This window comes from Saccopteryx leptura, chromosome 4 (genome assembly GCF_036850995.1).
Source record: "Saccopteryx leptura isolate mSacLep1 chromosome 4, mSacLep1_pri_phased_curated, whole genome shotgun sequence".
Taxonomy (NCBI): Eukaryota; Metazoa; Chordata; class Mammalia; order Chiroptera; family Emballonuridae; genus Saccopteryx; species Saccopteryx leptura.
In genome coordinates this window covers 27,230,670-27,239,319 of record NC_089506.1, presented here as the reverse complement: position 1 = coordinate 27,239,319, position 8,650 = coordinate 27,230,670, and positions in this window count along the sequence as shown.

Sequence of the window (8,650 nt, the reverse complement as noted above, 5' to 3'; positions counted from 1 at the left end):
TTTTACTATTGTACTGTTACATTTCTGCTATTTGATTTGCTAGCTTTAAATGCTTTCTTTGCCACTCAACTACTAGCAATGAGGCACCTGTGAGTTTACTTTACTTGCACTCTCTATTCTTTTGTAATTTTTTTATTTCTCTGTTATCAAGCCATCTTGTACCACTATACTGTTCTATCACCCTTATCACCACATGCTTTAATTTTATTTAATTTTGTTATTTTAAAATTTTTTAATTGAATTTACTGGGGTGATCATGATTAATAAGCTTATGTAGGTGTACAAGTTTATGATACATCATCTGTATGCTTTATTTTGTATTCACCATCCCAAGTCAAGTCTCCTTCCTGTGGCAAAATATACTCATTGCTCACCACCAACATGCTGCTAAACTTTTCCAGTCATTTCCTGACTGAGTAAAAGTCCCAAATCATTTCTTTAAGTGCTACTGATTGAAAAAGTATTTCCTAAATTTTCCCATTTTAAATTGTCTGTCTTTGTTGTATATGGCTTTTTATATTTTATATACTTAAAAGATAACGTGGCTAGATAGAAAATATTTGACTCATACTTTTTTTGCCCTTAATGTGTTTTCAGGTGCTACTTCACAGTTTCCTGGCATTGGGTATTGTGATAGAGAGAGAAACCTTGAAAAATAATATTTTTGGAAATAGTCATTGTTGAAAACTATCGAGAACTCTAAAAGTGAGGAAGGAGAAGTGGCTATTAGTGGTAGGATTAAAACAAAATCTGTAATGTCCTATTCTTCCTTAAGAAAACAAAGAGAATCAAAACAGAGTAATTTCTGCCTCTCAGGGAAGCAATTGAGCAACTTGACTGTATTGAAAATTATGGTTTTTGGGTAAAATATCTCTGATTCAAACATTACAGGAAAGTTACCCAAGGTAGTCTTTAAAAAATAGTATGTACTGTTTTGCAAATCATTACATAGTCTAAAATAAGGGTTGTTGAGTACAAAAATCTGTGCAGTCTCTGTAGGAGAAAGCAGGACAGAGAAATTGAATTTAACGCATAAAATATGGCGAAAGAAATAATCTGAGAGAGTTTAGAAAGTAATTCTTCATGTGTCCATTCTATTTCCTCAACCAGCTGAAATTGCTGTTACAAACTCATGGGCCATAGTAAATATTTGCTCAATAAATGAATGCCTTATATCACATTCATCACAATTATGATAGTATATGCTATTTGTATAGAGGGAATCAGTTCAAAGCAATTATACCAAAACCTCTTAAACCCTGAGGTATCTATCAGTTTGTACCTCAGACAAGAAATGTTAACTTTGCAAAATAAATAATAACAAGAACTAAGTGCAATTATAAGTTCTATATTAAAATAAAGTCTGTGAAAATAAAGCAGTTTGGGGCCCCCTGCCCACTTACATGTGGGTTGTTTGCCTTGATTAAAGACATTTCATTAGACCTTGATCTGCTCAGTGCTTTGGAGTAATGACATATAGACATTTTATTTTCTCCTAAATGATCAGAATATTGAGACCTGCTAGGAAATCATGAGGTCAGACCTACCTAGGTTTCATTTCGGGCTGACCTTTGTCAAATTCTGAAGGGTCTAGAAACCTGCTTCCTTCTGCATAAATACACCTGCAACGTAGCTTTAAATCTACAGGAGAAGTGAAAACAATTTTATATGTTTATAAACCATTGTCCCAAGGACACTGTGTAGCCCAGGTCACTAAGAGGCTCATACAACACATGTAATAGGAGTAGCTTGATGCATCCAGAAAGAAAGAAGAAGCCAGTCAAGATTCTCCGGAGAATCTTGCTTCCAAAGTCTTTAGAGACCTTTTTGGTAGGAGGGGTATAGAGGAGATTCTGGCGAATGAAGTGGAATTAAACACAGGAAAAACAACCTGAAGTGGATGTATCACACCTCTCTCTGTGCCAGCAACTCACCCACAGAGAGCAGGAGCGGTGTGCCTGTTACATCGGTGGGCTTCCTTAATGTTCACAGCTTAGGCAAGGTATCCTCCTTATTAACTTCGAAGGAAAGAGCCTTATCGGGTTTAAAGCAGCACGAAGTGATATCAAAATTTTTGTCAGTAGTTATAATGGTGACAGATGTCCCTAACTGAACACTGTTTGTGGGTGAAGAGAGGTTATTACTGTCATTATTTCTTTCTCATCAACTGCGTACAACAAACTAGGTGCCATATGGGATGGTAAGTGAGTTCCCATCCTGCCAGGACCAAGTGTGATTCTGCAGGGACGACACTGAATGGGGTTTGTCCCTGGGGTGACTCACGCCAGCACGCAGCTTTGATGCATTTCAGGCTGACAGCGTGAGTTTCAGTTGTTCTCTGTCATGCCTCAGAGCCACTCCAAATCTTTGTCAGATGCCAACCCAGTGGGGACAAGCTGACTTTGGTCTCTTCATTTTCTTCATTTGGGAAGCTCAAAATTCAATTCCCCTGGAATATTTTCTGAGAACTCAAATCGATACAGGCATGAAGGGAAGGGCAAGAGAGAAGGAGCAGGCATTCTACAGGTGTCCTGAATTAAATAGACCATCTGGCCCTACCATGTTAGAAACTTAAAAACATGGGGCACAAGATAACAACAAATAACACTTATTAGATCCTTGTGTTACAGGCATTGTTGCGGCATGTTATAGATGTTATCTCACTGAACCCACAATCCTGTAGAGAGGGTGTTATTATTACCTATTATCTCCTTTAAACAGAGGCGGTCAGGAGGGAGTCTAAATAATTCACCCGTGGGCTCACAGCTGCTCAGCCACAGAGGCAGGCTTTGAATCCAAGCCTTCTGGTTGGTTCCAGAGTCGACCAGATGATTCACAGTTTCTGTAGGCTTTAAACATTGGGGAGGCTGTATTTCTGTTGCTGAATTAATAGGACCTCGATTTCATAGATAGTTTTCAATTAAATAGTGAATTTCCATCATGCTCTTGGCAATAAATTTCTTGTAGTAATGTAAGAAAATAGAGACCCTTCCACTGAAATACCGGATCTGGCCTTATTATGGAGCTGTTGCTCATATCCTTTGTAAAAGCAGTTCTATTTCTCCACAGACATCACAATCTGTATTTGAGAGGCTGTCTGAAAGAGCCTTATTATTGCACATGTTGCTGACAAGCAATGCACTATTGCCATCTATTGTAATAAAGAGTAAGGTGATTTACTGCAAAGGAGGGAGAGCCAATAGGAAGCATTCGATATGCAGCTGAGAACTGCAATTCATTGTTCTCCTCGGTTCAAGAGCGTCTCTCAGTAGCTCAGGGCACCCTCTCGACATTGCTCCTGTGGACAGGATTTCACCTGAAGAAACCACAACCCCCTTCACTCCAGGGTCATGAACCCTATTCACTGATGATGAGGCTAAGAAAGCTGAAACAATTCTTCGATTCTTTTTCTTTAAATTCAGCAGGAAACATTAGTACCATCTTTTGCGAAAGCAGCATTTGTAGAAGATCGAATTCAAATAACATTAGAGCAAGCGAGGCTGGGACTAAGCTCCTAGCGGCTTCACAGCGTGACAGTGAAGGAAATGCCCTCCTGTCCTTTCTCGTTGGCACCATCTCCTATCCCCCAAGGAGATGCAAATGACGGTTCACTGATTTTGGAGGAGTGTCTACTGTATCCCATCGCCTCCCTGCCTTCTGAGCTGATCAGAAAACTGTAGGGGGGCCTGGTACTCACTTCGTTTCACGCTGGCCTTAAATGAATTTGTGATCTTCTGATTGGCGCTGGGATCGTTCGCAGAAAGCAGCCAACATTCCAGGCTTTCTCGTTTCTGATGTGCCGTGGAGCAGGCCAGAGTCAGCTGCCGGCCTCTGGAAGGCACTGCAAGGCAGCCAGCATCACTCCCATTTAGCCGGAGGCTGTTTAAAATCTGGCACATCCACGCACGTCTCAGATAGTGTCAGTTCTTCTAGGAAATTAACTTGAATTGCTTTCCATTTATGCTTACCCTCTTTGGCTTGCTGTCTCTCTTCCCGGGCCAGGGGAGCACATGCCTCTCGGTTGGTACCCCTCCGTTCTGTCTGCCTCCCTGGCTTCCTGCTTCGCTGCTGAGAGAAACTCCCACTCCGGCTCTGAGGCCTGCACAAGCCTTCTGGTTGTATCAGTTTCTACCTTTTTCCTCTTGGGCTCTTCTCATGAGTCTTAAGGGAAGTGGGACAGACTCAATTAATCGTCAGAACCTCCCAGTTATGTAGTCTAGAACAGTGTTGAACTTCAGGAAAAAATTTAAAATGGAATTTTAGTTCTGTGAGACAACATGGAGTTAATCTGAACAAAATCCCTGTAGAAAGAACCCCTTCTAAGGGATGCAGAAGACACTGGTGCCTGAGACATCCAGCTCCCTTGTTTCCCTCATTGATCTCCTGTCTATTCTAATTCAAATTACTTCTGAGCTCTAAGTACAAGTCAGGCACAGAGCTGGGCACTGAGACAACAAGGAGGAATAAGAAACGATCTTTATTTTCAGGGAGCTTATGGAGCCAGACATGCCATACAGATGCCTCCAGTGGACTGAATGACTGCAGGGACAGGATAGAAGTGTGCATTGCTATTAACTTCTTATTGGAGCTATTGTTTCCAAATACCATCTCCCATTTAGTTGGCTGCCAATTTGTTTTGTTGTCAGTTTCTTTTGCTGTGCAGAACTTTTTAGTTTGATATAATCCTATTCATTTATTTTTGCCATTACTTCTCTTGCCTTTAGGGTCAAATTATAAATTGGTCCATGAGTTAAGTACCTATGTTTTCTTCTATTTAATTTATTGTTTCAGATTCTTATGTTTAGGTCTTTAGATAAATTTTGAATTATTTTTGTGCAGGGGACAAACTGTACTCAAGTTTCATTCTTTTGCATGTGGCTTTTCAATTTTCCTTTCACCGCAAAGCTCAGTAACAAACAAGAAAACAATCCAGTTAAAATATGGGGCAAGGCCTGGGCAGGTGGTGGCACAGTGAATAGAGTGTTGGACTGGGATGCAGAGGACCCAGGTTCGAGACCCTGAGATCACCAGCTTGAGCGCAGGCTCATCTGGTTTGAGCAAAAAGCTCACCAGCTTGGACCCAAGGTTGCTGGCTCGAGCAAGGGGTTACTTGGTCTGCTGAAGGCCCACGGTCAAGGCACATATGAGAGGGCAATTGATGAACAACAAAGGTGTCACAATGAAAAACTGATGATTGATGCTTCTTATCTCTCTCCGTTCCTATCTGTCTCTATCTATCCCTCTCTCTGGCTCTCTCTCTGTCTCTGTAAAAAATTTTTTTTAAAAAAATGGGGAGAGGACCTGAATAGACACTTCTCCTGGAAAGACACACAGATGTCCAACAGATATATGAAAAGATGCTCATCTTCATTAGCTATTCAAGAAATGCAAATCAAAACTACAATGAGATACCACCTCACACCTGTTAGATTAGCTATTATCAACAAGACAGGTAATAACAAGTGTTGGAGAGGCTGTGGAGAAAAAGGAACCCTCATTCACTGCTGGTGAGAAAGCAAATTAGTACAACCATTATGGAAGAAAGTATGGTGGTTCCTCAAAAATAAACTAAGAATAGAACTACATATGACTCAGCAATCCCTCTACTGAGTATCTACCTTAAAAACTATAAAATATTGATATTTAAAGATGCATGCACCCCCATGTTCAGCCCACTGTTATTCACAGTGGCCAAGACATGTAAACAACCAAAGTGCCCTTCGATAGAGGATAAAGAAGATGTGGTACATGTATATAATGGAAGACTACTCAGCCATAAGAAATGATGACATAGTAACATTTACAAAAACATTGTAACATTTACAACAACATGAATGGACCTTGAGAACACCATACTGAATGAAATAATAAATCAGAAAAAGTTAAGAACTGTATAATTTCACACATAGGTGGGATATAAAACTGAGACTCATGGACATAGATAAAAGTGAAGTGGTTACCATGGAGAAGGAGGACCTGGGGGAGAGGGGTGTGAGGGAGGGTGGAAAGAGTGACAAATATAAGGTGATGGAAAATGATTTGATTTTGGGTGATGAGTATACACTATAATCAACAGTTCAAATGCTATAGAAATATTTACCTGAAACCTATGTACTCTTACGGAACAATGTTATCCTGTTAAATTTAATTTTCTAAATAAATAAAAAAAGTGTGCATGGCACAGAATAAAGCATTGGATGCTTCCTGGTGGAGAGACTATCTGAGCTGAAACTTGAAGCTAAGCGGAGTAAGGCAAGTGAAGAATGACAGCGCAGAGAACATAAGCGAGTTACAGAGCGTGACGTGGATATGACACCCAGTGCAAGAGTCTGCTATCACTTCTGCGTAGAGTGAGCAGCAGGCAGACAGTCAGAAGATATTTATTTATGAAAAAAAATGTAGGCAAGCTCTACTTAGATGCCCAGAGGATCTGCTTTCTGTGCCTACATCACTACCTCCAGCCCTTGCAGTTTGGGTGCCCGGCTGTGGCCTTGGATTGCTCTTTTTACTCAGCCAGAAGACTCGGGTGGTGCCACCCGAGGTCTTAAGAATTTCTAAGCGTAAGAATAGAAAGCACCCTGAGGGAGAAGAAAGGTGTCTGGACAACACCTGTGTGTAAACTTAACGCAGGCCACTTTATTGCCCTCAGATGTAGCAAATGATGTCAGCTCTAGCTTTAGAAACACAGAGAGTTCTGTGAAACTTCAGCTTGCAAAAGCCATTACAGGGCTCCGCTGTCTAATTTGTCATGGATCCACTTTACTTGATTTGGGCAGTTTAATCAGCATGAAGATGAATCTGCTTCATACCCATATAAACATGCGTCATTTCTCTCCTCTCTTTGGAATCTGTGTTTGTGGAAAGAGTCCCTCACAGCTCTCACTAGAGGGGAGGGTGCAGCAGGAGACAGCAGCCAACACAAGCATATGGCTACGCATCCGGTAGTGACATAGTCCGTAGGCATAAGGCAAAGTGAATTTTAGGGTTGCACAAGGCCCATGCTTCCCTGTCTGCAGCCAGCAGGAAAAATATTCCATCAGTTTAGCGTTGTGATCAGCCTTCTCCCCATAAAAGAAAGTACAAATGCCTCTGCTAATGAAGGAGTCCTCTCATCTTGCTTTAATCAGTGGGCTGTAATCTCTTTTAGGCTTAAATAATAATGGTCATAAAATCTAACACAGTAACAAGGAAATTAGCAAAAATACCTGGCGTTGTGATCTAAGCCACTTAAAGAAATCCATATCTGTTCTGCCTTTTACAGAGCTGGAATTTTAACATCTGTGTAAGGAAAAAATACACCCACAGAATTTTGAGGTAGGTAAAAATTGTGGGTAAACAAAAATGAAAATGTATACCTTGTTCAGTTATCTCTAGTTTGTGAACAAAACTTCATAGCACTTAGATCACTTATTCTCTTCCGGGAAGGCTCCTCAGAAGCACTTGGTCCTAGAGACCTTTTCCTCTCCTGAACTCCTAGTAGTTGAGGACCGTACTTTAATTTGGCTATTAATCACATGGGATTCATGACATCCTTTATTTGTGTGCCGAACTGTTATTTATCCCTTATATTGCCATTTCATTTTTCATGGTTTTATAAGGTGGTTTAGCATGAGAGAAAGGATATGGGTTTTAGGGAAAGACCAATTTGGATTTGAATTGGATAAAAAACCCTGGGTTGACCATTTTATAGCTATGTGGGCTGATGCAGTTAAGTTATAATTATGATCCTCAATTTCTTCTTCTTTAATATAGAAATGATGGTACTTAATTTACAGGGCAGCTTTAAGAATGCAATAAAATAAATTCATAATACTTGGCTTGGGAATAAATGATGATTAAACTATTAGCTTTATTTTATTTTATCTGTTGAAAATTACTTTAAACTTTTGGTTCATTTGCTTGGGGGAAGCCCGCTGGCGTGTGAGAATTTCAACTCCCCTGAGGTGGCATGCAGTGAAGGAACCCATGTGCAAAGCCTGCAGGGGGACAAAGTGTGGGAAAGACATGCCCAGCCAACCCCCAGGTATCCCAACCATACCAGCCTAGGTACCATGAGTTGGTGCAAAAGACTCCAGATGACTCTAGCCTCATTGCCATATGACTACAACAGAATGAGAAGCCACAAGCAGGTGAGCTCAGTCAACTCTCACACCATAAAGGGTAATAATGAATTTTTGTTTTAAGCCACAAAAGATACTGAATTATTTTAAGCATGCTATATATTACAAATTTTGTATTTCCCAAGATGCAACAATCACTATTTATAGGTGAACTATTATTTCACTTTTGTATCTTTGTTGAAGTACCAATATATCAGATCAGTGGATCTCTGAAAAAATGCATAGATTTTAAAGCACTTGATTTTTCTCTTCATGTATTTTTACAAAGGGGTTTTCTTTTCTCAAACATGTTCTGAGGTACAATCACATACATTTTAAAGTTAAGGATTATTTATTGAGAATGTATGGTATGGCAATACTATGTCCAGTCATTCTGTAAATCTCAACAACAGAAAAAAATTAGAAAAATCTCACACTAAAAAATATGTATTGGTCTTGGCAATGATTTCCTTGCCATCTGACTTCTAAAGACAACAAAAGAAAAATTAAATAAGCAGGACAACTCCAAATGAAAAAATCTGCACAAATGA